Below are 20,300 nucleotides of genomic sequence, written 5' to 3'. Positions count from 1 at the left end.
CTCGTTCTGCGGACAGGCTTGGCAGCGTCCAGGTTTAAAGTAAATATTTGAGGCATTCGTTCTGGTGAAGGAGTATCTTGGAAAGTTACTGACAAGAGACCACGAGGGAAATGGTTGGTGATAAAATGAGAATGTGAGGAAGGGACAGAGCTTTCAAAGCTGAGATTCAATTCAGTGGGACGTGGTTCAAACACAAACCGGAGGCTCTTTACGTGAATAGGAGCAGCCCTCGGGGTGAGCTGGGTGAATGAGTGGCACTCAAACCTCGTCGCCAGCCAGGACAGAGCCGCCAATCTGACAGGCAGCCCATCTACCGTCGGTACGCAGTTGACATTCAGCCTGAATGTTTCCCTGTTTCAGCGTTTTGCCGTGGTTACAGGAGTTTGATTTTAACTGAAGGAGGTTTCTTTCTGTAGACGCTCCCACCAATGTGCACATCACATCTCCCGATGCTGCTCCTGTTGGTCAGTACATCACACTGTCGTGTGAATCTGAAGCCAACCCAGCAGCGAACTATTTCAGCTGGAGGAAGGTGTGTGGCTCCCAGTCAAGAAATCTGTGGAGAAATAGTGGAAAATACGGATTTTATGTTAAAATGGGGGATGCCTCCTGTGAGTTTTACTGCTCAGTGAAGAATTCCATTGGTGATCAGGAGACTCCACCGAATCACCTCAGTGTGGAGTGTGAGTAGTGACACTGTTCTATCCTGTTACCTCACACACACAATCTGATTCCATGACAACTTGACACAAACACACACAAGAGAACCTCTGCAGATGCTGGAAACCCAGGGCAACACAAGCAAATTGCTGGAGGAACTCAGCAGGCCAGACAGCATCTATGGAAAGGAAAACAGTCGATGTTTCGGGCCGAAACCATTCAGTAGGACTGGAAATAAAGAGGTGAGGGGTAGAGTTAAATGGTGTGGGTAGGGGAATGAGAACCACAAGCTGATAGGTGAAACCTGAAGGGGGAGGGATGAAGCGAAGAGCTGGGAAGCTGATTGGTGATAGAGATACAGGGCTGGAGAAGGGGGAATCTAATCGGAGAGGGCAGAAGGCCATGGAAGAAAGAAAAGGGGGATGAACACCAGAAGGAGGCGATGGGTAGGCAAGGAGAGACGGTGAGAGAGGGAAAAGGGGATGGGGAACGTGAAGGGGAGAGGAGGTAGAGACAGCAGAGGTGGTCATGTATTGACATGGCAGAATGTGAATGGGAAGTAGAATTAAAATTGGTGGCCACTGGGAGATCCTGCATCTTCTGGCAGACGGAGTGTATGTGCTCGGCAAAGGGGACTCCCAGGCTATGTTGTGTCTCACTGATATACAGGAGGCTACACTGGGAGCACTGGACACAGTATATGACCCCAACAAAGGTGAAGTGTCTGTTTGGGGCCTCGAATGAGGGAGGAGGTGTAGGAGCGGGTGTAGTATTTGTTCTGCTTGCAAGCGTAAGTGCTAGGAGAGAGATCAGTGGGGAGGGATGAATGGACGTGAGGGAGCGATTCCTGTAGAAAGCAGAAAATAGGGGAGAGGGAAAGATGTGATTGGTTGTGGGATCCTGTTGGAGATGACGGAAGTTCCAGAGAATTGTGTGCTGGACACAGAGGCTGGTGGGCTGGAAGATGAGGACAAAAGAAACTCTAACCCTGGTGGGGTAGTAGAGGAGGACAAAAGAGTCCATATCCATCTCCGACCATCTCCACAGCTCTCCCTCCCCCATCCTTTCCTCCTCCCTGGCTCCCGCAATCAGTCTCTTCTGTACCCCTCCCTTTGCAAAGGGATTCCTGGACACCCGCCTGATGTTTCCAATGTTTTGTTTTCTTTGTACTCCCTCTTTCACGATGACCTTGTGACATTTTGATACAATGTTATTTCCATCTATTTCTCATTCTCATTGGCGATTGTTGGTTTTGTGAACATTTACCCAAGATTTGCAGTTCCCCTTAACATTTGGAATAACTGGAGGGATTTTTACTCTTAAACACTCCAAAGATAAACCCGAAGATGTGAAAATCCTGTCCAGTGATTCTGTGGTCGAGGGATCACAGGTTACGTTACATTGTGAGAGTGTCGGGAATCCACCTGCAGACACCTACCAGTGGAAGAAGGTGTGTTCTGGGATGGAGATGAGACTCGAAGGGTTCACATGAGCTTCAGATCCAGGTCTCAGCCGAGGATGAGTCCTGTGCCTATTACTGCAGAGCTGGGAATGTGATTGGAGATCAGGATTCTGAACCCAAATGCTTTAACGTTCAGTGTAAGTATTTACATTTTGATAAAACTTTCACCCTCATCCAAACGGCTGCCTGGTCCTTGTTGGAACCTTCATCCCTCTCTCCTCAAACCCGAACCTGGTTGTAACCTCTAAACTTTCGACTAATGCTAAACTCCCAAACCCCTGCCCCTTGGCTCAATAGTCTACCCCCTGCCCTAACCTTTAACCTCTGCCATTGCCCTAATCCCTAATCTCTGCCCTAAACCCTGACAACTGCACCTTGACCTAATTTCTAACCCCTGTTTCCTTCCCTAACCCATAACCCTCACCTGATCCTAACACCTTCCTTACCCATAACCCCGGCCCTAAAATCTAATCCTTATCTACTGTTCTAATCTGCAACCTATACTTTATCCCAAGCTCCCTCAGGACTCCTGATCCCTGCCCCTGCCTTAACCCCAGCCCTTGCCAAAACCCCTAATTCCTTGTACTAAGTCATATTCCCTACCTTCACTCCAAGCCATGCCCTAAACACTGTTCCTACTCTGTACCTGAACCCTTGCACTAACCCCTAACCCCTTGTCAAAGTATGTCGGGCTCTGTGTCTGTGTATTTGTACACCATAGTTCACAACACTGTGGTGTGGAAACCATGACCAAAGAGAAGGTCTTAGGAAATTCGGGGATTTCTCCCTTCTCCCCCTTCCCATGAGCATGTGGAGTGTAGCACTCACTCATTCCCCTGGGGAGGGGCTCAGGATTATACCGAGTTCGTGTTTCTGGGGACTCTGTGTGTGTGTGTGTGTGTGTGTGTGTGTGTGTGTGTGTGTGTGTGTGTGTGTGTGTAGGCGGGGGGGGGGGGGGGGGCAGAAACACAACAGTTTCCACCAGCCAAACACTCAAACTCTCACACAGGAGGATGATCAACTGAAGTGCCTGCACATTTAAAGGGGGGAGGATGAAGATCAGTTTTATTGTCAGACCCACCAGGTGTGCAGAGGTGCAATGAAAAACTTACTTGCAGTAGCATCACAGACACAGAGCATCAGATGCACAACAGAGATTGTGGGTGTCAGTGAGAGACGGCTCACGTTGTGTGGGTTCGGCTCCCGGATAAGTTTCCGGGGCCGGGGGCCGACAAACAGCTCCAGCGGAATGAAGATGAGCCCATCCGGAGTCACTCCACACACCTGAACCGCAACAACATCCATCGGGGTTGGGCAGGGGTAGGCCATTCCCTCAGCCGCGTCTTCACCCTCTGTCAGTGGAGAGGGTTCCTGGCCTGAGGCAACCATGTTCCAGACTCTCAGTGATAAAAGCCGGACAGCCTCCGCAAAGCAGTACGGTTGACGCCCACCGACAGTAACCGCATCTCTTCGTGAAGACAGCAGCCCCTCTGGAGAATGTACGACGCCAACACATATCACCTAGTAGGGTGCTCGGCATACGGGAATCTCTGCAGGATCCTGAGATGGAGAGCAGCCAACCATATACGGACACACACCAGCTACTGTCTGCTCCCTCTCATTGAGAGACTCAGGGCCGCTGCAGAGACCCACTGTTTTCTTTCACCCCAGCAGAAATCCACCAACTTCCTCTGCATCCTTGTGACAAAGGGAGCTGATGGGTCCAATGTGACCATTGGGTACCACAACATGGAGGCCACCAGCTTGTTTATAACCACCACCCTGCCTCAATAACAAAGCACCCTGAGAAGGCCTGACCAGCAGTCCAGCCGGACCATGACTTTCATTTCCAGGTCCTGCCAGTTCACCACCCGGGACTCAGCTAGACTCCCAGACAGCGGAGATGCTTGGCACTCCATTCCAAAGGTCTCAGCTCATCCAGTGGGGAATCCACCGCCCACTGACCCACTGAGAGTCCGGAACATTTTTCCCAGTTGATCTAAGCGGAGAACGCTGCTGAGGAAAAATCCTGGCACTCACGCAACCTCCACAGGTCACTGGGATCTGTCACCATCAGGAGCACATCGACAATATTGGTTGTGAGCACAACCTCCATGTCCTGTTCACGCAGAACCAGACCCATCAACCTCTCCCAAAGAAGGCACAGGAGTGGCTCTACACAGATGGTGTATAACTGGCCGGACATGGTGCACTCCAGCAATGTTCCCTCCAAGGTGTGCGCACACACGTCTTTTGTTACTAGCGCACAAATGAATTTAAACTGCGCACAAAAGTTTGTTGTCATCTACCTCATTGGCGTGTTAAATATATTTCACGCTCAAACACAATCACATTTCCTTTTACGTTTCTGATGTGGACGGTGTTGACAATATGAAGTTTGCAATGATTTGTCTGCAGATTTTAGAACTGGCTTATTTATATTGTTTTCATTGAAGAAATTATTGATTCACCATGTCGAATTCAAAGGAAGCAAAGTGTGTGAAGCGCAAAAGAACTGCTGGTTCATTTTAAATGGAATGGCTTAAGGACCATTTCAAACAACTTTAATAACATATGTCAAGATTGATATGATCACTTGCTGCCATTTACTATTTGAGAAATAAGTCTCATTTATGTGTGTTATTTTATTTCTTTTAAACAATGAACAACAAACTGGAATCGGTAGTTTATTATCCTTAGAATAGCTTCAGGTTTACTTCCACTGAAAAATTCAATGGGCACATGTTGTCACTGGGCAAAAGATTGCACAGTACAAGATTTTTCATCACACTGGTCATTACAGATTAGAGAGAACACTGCACCCCTGACGTTCTTCTCTTTGAAGGGGATTGGGCGCTGGCAATCATCCACGGACCTTGACAAGGCACTCTTCAGCAGAGTATAGAAGATGAATGCGGGCTACAAAGTGTGGTCAGAACCCAAATGCCTGTAGAGTGCCCACCAGGAAACTGGTTTACCTGCTCAAATGGTTATGCACTTTGGCAGAAGAAATAAACGGGCAGACTATTATTTAAATGGGGAGAGAATTCAAAGTTCTGAGATGCAACGGGACTTGGGAGTCCTCGTACAGGATACCCTTAAGGTTAACCTCCAGGTTGAGTTGGTAGTGAAGAAGGCGAATGCAATGTTGGCATTCATTTCTAGAGGAATAGAGTATAGGAGCAGGGTTGTGATGTTGAGGCTCTATAAGGTGCTGGTGAGACCTCACTTGGAGTACTCTGGGCAGAAAGGATGTACTGACGTTGGAGAGGGTACAGAGAAGGTTCACTAGAATGATTCTGGGAATGAGAGGGTTAACATATGAGGAACATTTGTCTGCCCTTGGACTGTATTCCTTGGAGTTTAGAAGAATGAGGGGAGACCTCATAGAAACATTTCGAATGTTGAAAGGCATGGACAGAGTGGATGTGGCAAAGTTGTTTCCCATGATGGGGGAGCCTAGTACGAGAGGGCATGACTTAAGGATTGAAGGGCGCCCATTTAGAACAGAGATGCGAAGAAATTTTTTTAGCCAGAGGGTGGTGAATCTATGGAATTTGTTGCCATGGGCGGCAGTGGAGGCCAAGTCATTGGGTGTATTTAAGGCAGAGATTGATAGGTATCTGAGTAGCTAGGGCATCAAAGGTTATAGTGAGAAGGCGGGGGAGTGGGACTAAATGGGAGAATGGATAAGCTCATGATAAAATAGCGGAGCAGACTCAATAGGCCAAATGGCCGACTTCTGCTCCTTTGTCTTATGGTCTTATGTCTTCTTGTGGTCATGAGAGAGAAACAGTGCTGGGGACCCAGTCAGGTCTTGGACTAGATGGACATTGTCCGGCATGGACCAGCCCGGGTCGAGAGGCCGAGTGTACTCCTGATATGGCCAATGGGAATGGCAATTGTCTTGGCCCAGTGTTGAAACAGGTGATTCATCCTGACCAGTTCCCTTCCCATGAGAGTGGAGCCACTCTGTACTCTACTTTTTCCAAAACGAGCAAGAATACTCATTGGCTGCTGGACTCGAGAGTTGTCAGTTTCACCTTGTGACCCACCATCCACTGAACTTGTGGTTTGATCTGATGTCTCTCACCAGGTCATCCAGGAAAGATTTAAGCTGCCACCTATCATTCCCAGACACAGAACTCCTCTTCCCCTTCCCTTTCCAGCATGCTAGACAAGAGTAGGGAGGCTAGTTTCGGCTGATGCTCACAGAGGTGAGAATAACCTCTTTGTTCACCTCAGTGGGTATCAACGGGCACTTCTCAGGATGGATGAGGATGTCCATTGTTCACTGTCAAATGAGCCTCCCTCTGCACCAGCCACTGTATCTTCCTCCCTGTGTGTACTAACAGATGGGAGCACTTCTAACCTAAATGTGCAGTGGGTATATTGTTTATACCTGTCAACTCCACCTTCACTTCAGCCCTACTCCCGGGAACACCAAAGGAGGGATCATCCCCAGGAATTCCCTGTGAATGATGGGTTAATGGGGTCAGCATAGAGAGTACATTTCTCTCCTCAGGAGCCAGACCCAAGTGTTCCCTGACAACTCCAGTTCTCAGGGTCCACCTGGAGCCTGATCCTGAGAGTGAGAGGGGCTGGCCGCTGCTTCGCCATCATTATCCAGTGTACTCGCCTCGGGGGAGGCTCTATCTGAGAAGTCCACAGTGGAGGGCACAGGGGCTTTTTCAGTTGCCAGATCAAGGGCAACACCACTTTCAACAACTCCTTCCTGCACACACACTCCACACACCATAGGGCTCGAGGCTACATCTAGGGACCCACATGGATTCCCTCCCTCTCTGGTGACTCTCCCACGTCTACAATCTCTACCCTCTTGGGAAAAGTGCTCTCTCTCCTCTTCGGGCTGGAGGAGCACCCGGAACAGGGGTCCCCAATACAGCGGCACTCTGCATCCACCACCCCGTCCACCTACGCACTTCCCTGAGCCTCCAGCTGAACTTCAGAGCAAACGGGTTCCTTGGTACAGGACACAGGGCAGACGTGAGCTCTGCGTTCTCAATGACCTTCTTCCTATTGTGTTTGGATTTTGTCTTCACCCTCCTGCCTTGCGGAGTCTCCTCCCCATCCCCTGCTGCATCCTCCCTGCATGTAGCCTCAAGTTCCCCCACCCAAACCCACAGGGGCAGAAACAGGTGCTGGATAGGGGCAGGGGCATGAGCTGGGGCAGAGGCAGCTGGGGCATTGGTGCTTGAGATGGACTCTCTGGGCTGGAGTTGGGACACATCCTCCGAAACTGCCTCACTTCCCCACACATGTGGCACCGTGGGTGCTCTGAACTCCAGTACAGCTGGTAGATTTCCACTTCAATTCACACGGTAAATCGACCCTCAGTGTCCTCCTCCTGTGCCAGCTGCATGAACACGTTGCTGGAAAGAGATAATGTCGCAGAGGGTGTGGAACTTGATCTTGTGCCTAATGGCAGTGATCTCAGATCTTACTTGACCCAAGCGGTTAAAGTGGGGAAGGAGGATCTCATTAGAGATGAAGGGATTGAGTCCGAGGATGATCCGCTGTTGCTAGATCCAACTGTGGGAAGAACATTCCCCATTCTCAACCCTTTGCAGAGAGCTTGATGCAACAACTCCTCGGTCCTCACGTAAAACACCACCTTACCCCACTCCTTCTCAGAGGCCGGCATACTGCCGACACCAACCAAATCCTCTGTGGCCTCTGAGCAATCTTCTAGAGTCAGTCCGGAAGGCAGAACGCATTGCACCCTGCGTTTAATCCACACTGACCGAAACAGGACACTGTCCGTGGTTTTAACAGCCTTTGCATATCAAGCAGTGGTAAATCAAAAAACTGAACTTTATTTGTTGTCTGCAAGAAGTGTCACCCCTCATCCGAGAGGAATCTTCAATTCTAATCCTTGGTGGATAAATTTCCAGTGACTAAACTCTGTTAGTTGTTCAAAGGGATAACAATCACATGCTGGTCGTAGAGGTAATGAAAGAGTCATTAATCTTATCTTTGCATGAATGGCGGTTTAAACTGTTGTGGTTATGCCGGAATAGAGATGTTAGGAGTGCATTGTAAATTGCTGATGGGTGGTGTCGAAGGCCACCCCCTCTGTTCAGGGATGGGTTTTCCAGTTTGACAAAGAGGGAGTCTGGAGTCTGGAGAGAGTTTCACTCTGTGTTTCACCTAGGAGTGTGTGATGGGACAATGTGGCGGGAGCCTCAATCCCTGTCTCACCCCGGGTGTGTGTGATGGAACAGAGCAGAGGGAGCTTCACTCTGTTTCTGATCCTCAGAGGGTGTAATGGAACAGTGTGGGGTGAGTTTCACTCTGTCTGATACCTAGAGTGTGTGATTGGATTGTGTTGAATGAGTTTCTTTCAGTGTCTGATCAGACACAGTATGGAGGGAGTTTCACTCTGTATCTCACCCTTCAGTGTGTGGTGGGCCAGTGTGGAAGGAGTTTCACTCTGTGCCTGATCCTGGGAATTTTTAATGGATTGATGTGAAGGGAGCTTCAGTCTGTGTCTGACCCCGGAAGTGTGTAATGGGACTGTGTGGAGTGAGTTTCACTCCGTGTCTGTCCCGAGAGTCTGTGATTGGACTGTGCGGAATGAATTTCTCTCTGTCTGTCCCAGGAGTGTCTGATGTGACACCGTGCAGAGGAAGCTTCACTCTGTGCCTGACCTTGGGATTGTGAGATGAGATGCTGAGGAGGGAGCTTGCGTTTATGCCTGACCCTTTGAGTGTGTGATGGGACAGTGATAAAGGAGCTTCACACTGTGTCTGACCTCAGGAGTGAGTGATAGTCTACTGTGTACAGAGCTTAACTCTATGTCTGATCCTGGAATTGTGTGGTGGGGCAGTGTGGAGAGAGATTCACTCAGTGTCTGATCCTGAGAGTATGTGATTAGACTATGTGGATTGAATTTCTCTCTGTGTCTGTCCCCGGGAGTGTCTGATGAGACTCAGTGCGGAGGGAACTTCACTCTGTGTCTGACCCCAGGATTGTGTGGTGGGACGATGTGGAGGGAGCTTCACTCTGTGTCTGATCCTGGGGTTGTGTGATGGGACGGTACGGAGGAAGTTTGGATTTGTGCCTGCACCATGAGTATGTGATGGGACAGTGTGAAGGGATTTTAACTCTGTGTCTGACACTGGGAGTGTGTGTGATTGGACGGTGTGGAGGGAGCTTCACTTTGTGTCTGAATGCAGGTGTTCATGATGGGACGGTGTGGTGGGAGCTTCTCTCTGGTCTGATCCTGGGAAATTTTGATGGGATGATCTGGAGGGAGCTTCATTTGTGTCTAATCTCGAGAGTATGTGATGGCATGGAGTGGAGGGACTTTCACTCTGTGTCTGACTTTTAGAGTGTGTAATGGGACAGTGTGGAGTGAGATTCACTCTGTATCTGATCCCGAGAATGTATGATTGGACTGTGTGGAATGAATTTTTCTCTGTATCTGTGTGTGTGATAGAGGGTGAGGATGGAGCTTCACTTTGTGTCTGAACACGGGAATGTGTGATGGGATAGTGAGGAGGGAGCTTTACTCCATCCGACCCTGGAGTGTGTGTTGTGACACACTGTGCAGGGAATTTCATTCTATGTCAGACCTAGGGACTGTGTGATGAGATGGTGTGGAGGGAGTTTTACTGCGTGTCTGACCCTGGGACTGTGTGATGGAATAGTGTGTGTGGATTTTCACTCTGTGTCTGATCCTGGGTGTGTGCAATTGAATAGAATGGAGAGAGTTTAACTTTGTGTCAATTCCCGAGACTGTGTGATGGGGTGGTGTTTAGGGAGTTTCACTCTGTCTCATCCCGGGCATATGTATTGGGACTGTGTGGATGGAGCTTGACTTCCTGTCGGAACCCGGGAGAGTGTGATTGGACAGTGTGGAGCTTTGCACTCTGTGTCTGACTCCAGAAGTTCATGATGGGACTGTGTGGAGGGAGCTTCACTCTGTGTCTGAAACTGGGAATTTTTCATGGGGTGGTGTGGAGGGAGCTTCACTCTGTGTCTAATCCCGAGAGTGTGTGATTGTACGGAGTGGAGAGATTTTTACTCTGTGTCCAACCTCTGGATTGTGTAATAGGACAGTGTGGAGTGAGTTTCACTCCATGTCTGATCCTGAGAGAGTGATTCCTACTCATTCTCTGTCCACTCACTCTCCCTCCTCTGGCTCCCCTAACTCTCCCTCTCCTTCCTCCCCCTCTTTCCCTCCACCCTAGCCCTCCTTCTCCCCTCCCTCCACCTTCCGTCCCCCTCTCTCCCCCTTGAATGTTCCTCCCCCATCTCCCCGTACACCATTCCTCCTCTCTCCCTCTGATTTCTCCTTCCCCTTTCCTTGCTGCTCTCTCCCCCTACCTTCACCACCTCCACTCTCCCCAACCCACTCCCCCTCTCCTTCCCCCTCTCCCTGCCTTCTCTCTCCCTCTGTCTCACCTCTCTCTCATCCCTCTCCCTTTCCCCACCCACAGTCTCCCTCCCCTCCCCCTCTCCCTACACCTCATCCCAACCCCTCCCTCTCCTTCTCCCTCTCCCTCAATCTGTCCCACATCTACCCCATCCCTGCCCCCCTTCCACCATCTCCACCCCCATCAGCCCTGTTTCATGTCCTCACCACACTTTCCCCTCTTCCCACTCCCCTCTTCTCTCTCTTCTTCTCTCCCATCTTCCCTCTCCTCTCCCCATCCTCTCTCTTTGTCTTTCCTCTCTGCACCTCTCTTCACCTCCCTCCACCTCTCTCCCCATTACCCTTTCTCCCCTTCCCTTCCCCTCCCCTCCTTCCCCTCCCTCCCCCTCCCTCTTCTTCTCTCCCCCTTCCTCCCCTCCCCCTCTCCCTCTCCCTCCCCATCTCCCTCCCCCTCCCTCTCCCCTTTCCCCCTCCCTCCTTTCCCCTTCAACCCCTACTCTCCATTCTCCCCCTTTCACTCTCAAATCTCTGCCTAACCACCCCCTCTCTTTCCCCCTCTATACCCCTCCACTGCTCTTTCTCTCTCTTCTCTCCCCCTCTCCTCAACACTCCCCCTTCCCCCATTAGTACCCACTCTCCCCCACTCTTCCCACTGCCCCCATCTCCGGCACTCTCCCTCCCTACATCCCCCACTCCCCTTTCTCTCCCCACTTTTCCCCTTCTCCTGCTCTCCCCCTCCCTCTCTCCTCCCTCTCTTCCTCCTCTCTCCCCTCTCTCCCCCTCTCCCCCCTCTCTCCCCCCTCTCTCCCCCTCTCCCTCCCTCCTTTCTCCCCACCCTCTCCCCCCATCTCTCTCCCCCGCTCTTCTCTTCATCAAAAAGCTCCAGTCCCTTGTTAGATCTGGTGATATTTATCCAGAGGTCCTTCGGAAGTCAAGAATGAGGCAGAAAACTTGGTGGTTATGGTTGTTTATTAATTGTGACAGGAACAAAGAACGAGCATATAAAGAAAGAAAACAAAGAAGTTGTGGTCACCTTCAACAAAAAAAAACAAATTGAGTAGATAAGGCACAATCTATTGAGTAGCAGTCTAGCTGTGGGGGCATATGGGCTGCAGGAAAACATCCAGAAAAATACAGAACCAGCTATACAACAACTGCTGAAAATTCACTCGGCAATTACACATAAAGCTAATTACAGAAAAATTGCAGGCAAGCGTAGGAAAGTGAAATCTGAAGAAAATAAAGGAAAAATAACAATTCTACACCTAATTCAGCACCTTGAAACATCCTTGTAGAGCGACACAGAAGGAAGCTGAAAGAAATCAATAGGTCGGGCAGAATCTATCTTTGGATGGGTTCGACCCAAAGTGCCATCTGTCTGTTTTCTTCCACAGATGCTGCCTAAACTGACGATTTCTCCAGTATTTTGTGTAAGGCTTCATTTTTCCAGAATCCACAACAATCTGCATTGTGCCTCCAACATCCATGTGAATCTCCTCTGCACCTTTTCCTGTGCAGTCACATGCTTCACCGGTCCGGTGACATGAACTGAACACAGTTGTAGCCGAGCCAATGTTCTCTGCAGTTGTAGCATAATTTCTCTGCTTGTATACTCTGTTCCTCAGCTAATGACAGCAAACATCCCACAGCCTTTCTTCACATCTTTTACTTCAGTGCAGCACGGTAATTGGGACATGGGTCACGTGGGCTTGTAGGGTCGGTAGGGTCTTACTGTACTGAATCTATAAATGAATAAAAACAATATTAGTTTGCTGACACTTTGACTGCAGAAATTCGATCCCCGATGTTATGTGTGGCCCTGTCATTAATTATTTATACCCTTCCCTCACTAACCCTTCCTCTAATCACAAAACACTAATCGAGGTGAGATTCTACTGCTCTCTCTCAGTTGGGTTCTCCCTCAATACTGCCATTCTGACAGCAGACTGCTTGTTCTGTTCTCTGACCCTCCATCGGTATTAGTTTTTTAACAGAGGGACAATCCCACAATCCTGCCCCAGACTGTCTGAATACTCACATCTTCTTTTCTCACACAATGCCACAATCTGTTGTCTTCACTGTGGGCAATACTCCAACAGTATGTTTGCTGCTATTTTTTGTTTCTACGTGTTTGCATGTCGGGTGTGCGCGCGTATATGTGTGTGTGTGTTTCTACATTTGTGCATGTACCTCTGTGTATGCAGGTATGTTGGATGGGTGTGCATTTTTCTGTGTGTTTTTTGTTCTTTATTTCTGTGTTTGTTTTTATGTTTCTGTATGGTTGTGTGTTAGTGTGTGTGTGGTTCTGCGTTTTATGTGTGTATGTTTCTGTGTTTTATGTGTGTTTTGCAGATATGTTTTTCCGCGTTTCTGTGTCTGTGAGTTTCTGTTTTGTGAATATGTAGGTCAGTGAAGGGTCTGTTCATGTGGGGAGTGGTGTGTTGTTGGAGTGGGGAAGGAGAGAGAGGAACGAATGGAGTAGGAGGTGAAGAGTGGGCAGGGGGAGTGGAGAGGGTGTGTGGGGAAGTGAGGAGAGTGTAGTGGTGCAAAGTATCCTTTGTACTCGGGGAGGTGCTTGAATGTCTCCCATTTGAGAGTGAGACCCTCTCCGTGGTGTCATAACAGCAATTTACACTCAGTCTCAGCAAATCCAAGGAACTGACTGTGAAGTTCAGGAAGGGGAAGTTGGGAGAACACACTCCAGTCCTCATCCTGGGGTCAGCGGTGGAAAGGCTTCAAGTTCCCGGGCATCAACATCTCTGAGGATCTGTTCTGGATCCAACATGTTGAAGCTTCATGAAGGAGGCCACCACTGGCTACATTTCATTAGGACTCTGAGTATGTTACACTGTGCAGCTACCCAGGGGAGGGATAGTGGAAGGAACTGTCAATGTTTTGGGACTGACAGTGAAGCGGAGAGAGTCAGTGTCGAGCGTGACTGGTGTAAGACCATAAGACAAAAGAGCAGAAGTCAGCCATTCTGCCCATCGAGTCTTCTCCGCCATTTTATCATGAGCTTATCCATTCTCCCATTTAGTCCTACTCCCCCGCCTTCTCACCATAACCTTTGATGCCCTGGCTACTCAGATACCTATCAATCTCTGCCTTAAATACACCCAATGACTTGGTCTCCACTGCTGCCCGTGGCAACAAATTCCACAGATTCACCACTCTCTGGCTAAAAAAATTTCTTCGCATTTCTGTTCTGAATGGGTGCCCTTCAATCCCTAAGTCATGCCCTCTTGTACTAGACTCCCCCATCATGGGAAACAACTTTGCCACATCCACTCTGTCCATGCCTTTCAACATTCAAAATGTTTCTATAAGGTCTCCCCTCATTCTTCTAAACTCCAAGGAATACAGTCCAAGAGCGGACAAATGTCCCTCATATGTTAACCCTCTCATTCCCAAAATCATTCTAGTGAATCTTCTCTGTACCCTCTCCAACGTCAGCAAATCCTTTCTTAAATAAGGAGACCAAAACTGCCCACAGTACTCCAAGTGAGGTCTCACCAGTGCCTTATAGAGCCTCAACATCACATCCCTGCTCCTATACACTATTCCTCTAGAAATGAATGCCAACATTGCATTCCCCTTCTTCACCACCGACTCAACCTGGAGGTTACCCTCAAGGGTATCCTGCACAAGGACTCCTAAGCCCCATTGCATCACAGAACTTTGAATTCTCTCCCTATTTAAATAATAGTCTGCCCATTTACTTCTTCTGCCAAAGTGCATAACCATACACTTTCCAACATTGTATTTCATTTGCCACTTCTTTGCCCATTCTTCCAATCTATCCAAGTCTCTCTGCAGACTCCCTGTCCCGAATGGATTCAACATCTAGAATGCTTGGAGTTCAACTCATCTCTCATAGACTGATGGGATGAGTTCTAATCCACCTTCAGATTCTCCTGAGTGGGCCTTTTGTACAAAGAACTCTTGATCTCCGAATGTTCCTCGCCATGACCCTTCACTTTATTGTCTGCTTGCACTGCACATTCTCAGCAGCTGCAGCATTTATTCTGCATTCTGTAATTGATTTTTCTTTAATACTACCTTGATGTTCTTATGTGTGGAATGATCTGAATGGCTGGCATGGAAACAAAGCTTTTCACTGTATCCTTGTACAATAATAAACCAGATACCAATTACAATCACAGTGCCATCGTGAAATTAGTAACCAGAACTTCAGTGCTCTCCTTCACATAACTGACATAAAATGTAAAAAAATAACATTTATTACTCACTCAGAGGATGTGAGATTCACAGTTTGAAATGGCATTTAATCCCCCATCCCTAATTGTTGTTGAGAATGTGGTTGTGACCTGCCTTTCCCACCACCCCAGGGGATTGACGGTAGAGGATGCCATGACAACAATGCTACGAAATGTCAGAGAGAAATGGTTGAATTTTCCCTTGTTGGATATCGTTACTGCCTGGCAGTTCGATGGCAAATGACATGAGCACCACACATCAGCCAAGGTTGCATGTTGCCCAGCGCTTGGCTGTGGACTGCTCCATTACCTGGGGAGCTGCGAATCGTGAACACGGTGCATTTATCACATCTGATCCTCTGATGGATGGAAGGTCATTGATGAAGCAGTGAAGATGTTTGGGCCCAGGGCACCATCCTGTGGAATCCCTACAGAGACATCCTGTGGCTGAGATGAATCATCTCCCACCACCATGATGTGACAGACCATAAGGCCTAGCAGCAGAATTTTGCCATTCAGCCCATCGTGTTTTTCCTTCATTCATTCATGGCTGATTTATTTTCCCTCTCAACTCCATTCTCCTCCCTCTCTCCCCATAATCTTTGACACCCTCACTAATGAAATTCCCATCAATCTCATCTTCAGATATACTCAATGACTTGGTCTCTACAGTTGACTGTGGCAATGAATACCATATATTCACCACCATATAGTTAACAAAATTCCTCCTCCTCATTACATTTCAAAAGAGCATTCTTCTATTCTGAGGCTGTGCCCTCTGGTCCTAGACTTTGCCACTACTGCAAACATCATCTGCATGTCCACTCCCTCTCCCTTGGCCTTGTATGATTCTGAGCAGTGGGTATCCAGGGCCCCTGATGCCACACTTGATAAAATGCAGCCTTGATGATGAGGGTAGTGAATGCCACCTCACCCTGGGAGATTGGTTCTCTTGTCTGTGTTTCGATCCCAGCTGTGATGAAGTCTGGAGAGGTGGTGACTTTAGCAGAACAGCTTCTGTGAGCAGGTTGTTACCAAGCAACTGGCCGGGTTAGACGTGTCCTGTTTAATGTGGATAGGATCTACTCAGGCAGATTGTTGGATAGTTGCCAGTGATGTAACTGCACTGGGACAGTCTGGCTAAGGAGGTGGCAGGCTCTGGATCACAAGGCATCGGTACCATTGCCAGGATGTCATCAGGGACCATGGTCTTTCCTGTACCCAAAGCCATCTGTTGTTGATATTGTTGAGTCAACCAAACTGGCAGAAGACTGGTGTCTATCATGCTGGGGACCAGTGCAGGAGGGGGAAGTAGATCACCTGCTAGGACTGGTGTCCATCGTGCTGGGGACCGCTGCAGGAGGGGGAAGTAGATCACCCATCAGGACTGGTGTCCATCGTTCCGGGGATCACTGCAGGAAGACAAGGTGGATCACTTGCTCAGCCCTTCAGGTTGAAGGTTGCAACAAATGGTTTAGTTTTTGCTTTGGCGCTGATGTGACAAACAGAGGCTGCAGCACTGCCCTTTATGGCACAGCATTCATCAGATCTTCCTCAGATTAGTCCTTCCTTGCTTCCCATTAGCCAGCCCAACTTGACTTCATGTGTTATCTTCTGCACCTGTTCATCTACAGCAATAGCCTTTGATGCCTAATCTCTGGAAATCAAAGCCTTGGTGGGACCATTGATAGTAAAATGTGGGACAGGGTAGTTCTCCATGTCTGTGCAGAGATAATGACATTGATCAAAGTGATCTGGAAATGGACAGTGTCCAAGATCCACTCCCCTGGAAGTGATCAACCTGGCTTCTCAACCCATGGTCCAATTAATCCAACTCACCCACTTTTCCTCACCTTTCCACCCACACCAACACCCTTGTATGGGCCTGGACATGGTGCACCAGGCAAGTCAAGGTGCCCCAGGCAACATCATACAACACCCATATCCCTGGTAGATACTTCTGGTCACACAAGGGTGGCTCTGCCCATCAAGAAGCAATTGCAACCTCTCAGCAAGAGGCAACATTTCTCAATGCCGTGATTAATCACACACCAATGGGCACTTTTATATGGAGCACTGCTAAAATAAACCAGTGTTCGTCATCAAAGACCCCCTGCCATCCAGGCATTGATTAAAAATTATCTTTGACTTTGGCATTAAGGGCATCACGCAGTGCCCAAAGCACCATACAAATTGGACTGGCTGTTATTGAGAGAGAAAATGCATAGTCGTTGGACTGAAACATGTGTTTTGCTTCACTGAAGACATTTCAACAGAAGATGTCCCAGACAGGAACTGGACAGGCAGCCTGACATGTTGACATTAGAAACATGGACACAAGGAGCTGCATTGCCAAGGAGAGGAAAGAAATCCAATAGAAACGAACAATTGAGAGAAGTAAAACCGACCTTTAATTCCACACTCAATAAATGCAACAATGGACAAATCCTGCGTGGAACATGCACTCAGTGATTACTTTCAATTATCTGTCAGCCACTTCATGCTAAAAAGCATCCAGATATGGTGAAGAGGTTCATACCAAACATCAGAGTGGTGAAGAAATGTGATTTAAATGACTGACTGTGGTTTGAGTATCTTGGAAACGTCTGATCTCCTGGTATTTTCATGTACAACGGTCTCTAGAGTTTACAGTGTGCGGTGTGAAAAACAAACAAACAAGAAATAAAAACTGGTGAGCTGCAATTCAGTGAGGTAAAATGCCTTGTTAATAAGAGACTCAGAGAAGAATGGTCAGACTGGTTCAGTTGACAGGAGGGTGACTGTAGCTCAAATAACCGTGAGTTACAACAGTGGTGTGCAGAAGAACATCTCTGAGCACACAACAGGTCGAAACTTGAAGAGGGTGAGCTACAGTAGCAAAAGACCACATAACCTTCAATATCAGGACAAGACCATCTCTGTTTCATTATTCAATGAATATGACTGATTATTGATCTGATCATCTCTTCCGTCCCCTAACTCCATGCCCTCCGATTCCATTAGTATCCAACCAATCAGTACTGTCACTGAACACAGGCAGTGTCTGAGCCCCCAACACCCCGCAAGTAGACCCCCTTTCACAGGGAGCCCAGAGTTGACTGCAATATCCCAACTGTCCAGGCACCTTCTGTGCAAGGAGAAACAGGTCAATGTTTCAGGACCACGTATGATTTTGGCAAGATATCTTTGCTCTTAAACTTGGATCCCCAAACAATTAGCACCAATGCAGTGTTTCCCTTCACATGCCCAGCGGACCTGCGTTTTAACCATCAGCAACCTGTGCACGGTGAACTATGACAACTTTCATCGAGTCACAAGGTAGGGAAATTGGCCGTTCCACCCCACTTGTCCATGCCAACCAAGAGTACCATCCAAGCTCCTTTTGCCCACATCCCTCTGTACATGTACCTATCCAGGCATCCTTGCCTCAACCACTTCCTCTGGAAGTTCGTTTCATATTTGGATCAGCCCCTAGGTTAAAAAGATGCCCCTGAGTCCCCAGTAAATCTCTCCCTTTTCATCTTATACTGTGCTTTAACCCTACCTGTGCCCCTCATACTTTTATACACCTCTATAAGGTCACACCTCGTTCTCCTACGCTCCAAATCTCAGTCTGTTCATCCTCTCTCCATAACTCAGTTCCTTGAGTCCTGACAATGTCCTCGCAAAACTCATCTTCACTCTTTCCTGCAGCTAGGTGCCTAAAACTGAACATTGATTCCCTAACCCTGGGTAAAAGAATGTCTGTATTCAAACTGTCTCATTCAATATTTTACGAAAGAAAATGCTTGTCTTCCTGTTTTTTTTAGCACAAACCGGATTGTCCCAAATGATGTTGGAGCTGCAGTGTCTGGGCCCAGTCACTCAGCCTGTCTCTGTACAATGCACCCACACCCACCCCCACAAGCTCTCTGTCCTCCTCACAGCCCCGTTTAATCTGTCTCTGTCTGTGATTCCAGCACAATGAGGCACCCTGGAAAAGAAAAGTACAGAGACCCAGCAGACATCTGAGACACCCCTAATTTATCCCAACATCCCCCTCCCCACACTCAGGTGTTTTGAGGTCCACTCACTGTTGTCAGGTCGAGAACACAGTAGCCAGCCCACAGCAGCGAGGATGACTGAAATCGTCTCTAAGTAGAGGGATGAATACTGGCCATGGCTCCCCACCCCACAGATGATGGGAACCAAGTTCCTTCTTCCCAATAGTGCTGCTCTGTCAGAGGTTCCTTCAAAACTCCTTACCTCTCCTCCCACAGTGCAGTTCTCCCTCCTGACATCTCATCCCACAACACCATGTTCCTTTCTCACCTCCCTCTCACAGCGCGGGAGCTCCCTCACTTGCCCTGACGAGGTGAGGTGCTGCTTCTTGAACTCTCCACCCACAGTGCGGCACTCTCTCCACACTTCCCCACCCACAGTGTCATGTTACGTCCACTTCATCCTCCCACACAGCCCCTCCCACAATGTCGCACTCCCTCCACACCGCACTTCCCACAGTATCAAGCTCGCTCCACACCGCCCCCCTCCAGTGTCACGCTCCCTCGGCACTGCCCCCCCCCCACAGTGTCACGCTCCCTCCACACTGCCCCCCCACAGTGTCACCCCCCTCCAAAATGCCCCTCCCACAGTGCAGCGCTCCCTCCACACCACCCCGCCACAGTGTCATGCTCCCTCTGCACTGCTCTTCCCATAGCGTAGCACTCCCTTCTAACGACCCATCGCACAGAGCGGTGCTCTCTCTTCACTGCCCCTCCCACAATGAGTCACTCCCTCCTCATAGTCCCTCTCACAGCACGGTGCACCCTCCTCACCAGCCTTCCCACAATGCAGTGCTCCCTCATCCCCACCCTTTCCATAACGTGGCACACCCGAGTCTTCACCACCCCTCCCATTGTACTCCCTACTCAAAAGCTCCCCCTACCCCCAAGCGGCATTCCTTTAGCTATGTTATCTCCTCACAGTGCAGCCTCCGACTCCCACTCCTGAAAGTAAGGTCGGGAGGAGAGAGAGCAACGCGCCGTGTGTTCGCAACCCTCTGGTGAAAAATGATATTGTATCTGTGGACAATTCTGATTTGATGGAGACGGACGTAAAAGCACAGAGGAACATCTGGAGAAATTTCTGAAATGCCAGTTTGCTGCTGTTGTTACTGCGCGGTCGGGAATCTTCCGGAGGGAAGGCCTCAAAATCCCTGGCTTTGCCTGCTGTTGGTGACTGAGATTGAGGTCGAATCTTTCGGACAGAGATGGCGCTCAGTACTCGGTGTTGGAGGGCTGATCGGAGGTTCGAAGTTTTCGGATGACTCAGAGTCGGACTGTGGTCAGAATGGCAAGGAGAGTTTTTTCTTCCTTCTCCCGTCTGTGTGAGATGTGGGACATTTGAGAGACTTTGAACTTTTTACTGTGCTCGTAGACTTATTCATCAAGTTATGGTATTGTTGCACTGTTGTAACTATATGCTATAATTATGTGGTTTTGTTAGTTCTTTCAGTCTTGGTCTGTCCTGTGTTTTGTGATATCACACTGGAGGAAATATTGTATCATTTTTTAATGCAAGC

The 20,300-nt window shown here is 48.7% G+C and overlaps 1 protein-coding gene and 1 pseudogene across 1 annotated transcript in view; both read left to right on the top strand.

Moving 5' to 3' along the window:
• LOC140201966 (B-cell receptor CD22-like) overlaps positions 1–7,722 on the top strand; it is a 29,687-nt pseudogene extending 21,965 nt beyond the window's left edge.
• The window catches only part of LOC140202052 (myelin-associated glycoprotein-like), a 565,622-nt gene that overhangs the window by 425,266 nt on the left and 120,056 nt on the right, over positions 1–20,300 (top strand).

Source organism: Mobula birostris, chromosome 8, assembly GCF_030028105.1.
Source record: "Mobula birostris isolate sMobBir1 chromosome 8, sMobBir1.hap1, whole genome shotgun sequence".
Taxonomy (NCBI): Eukaryota; Metazoa; Chordata; class Chondrichthyes; order Myliobatiformes; family Myliobatidae; genus Mobula; species Mobula birostris.
The sequence above is the reverse complement of the archived record's forward strand: the minus strand, read 5'-3'. Positions and strand labels throughout refer to the sequence as shown.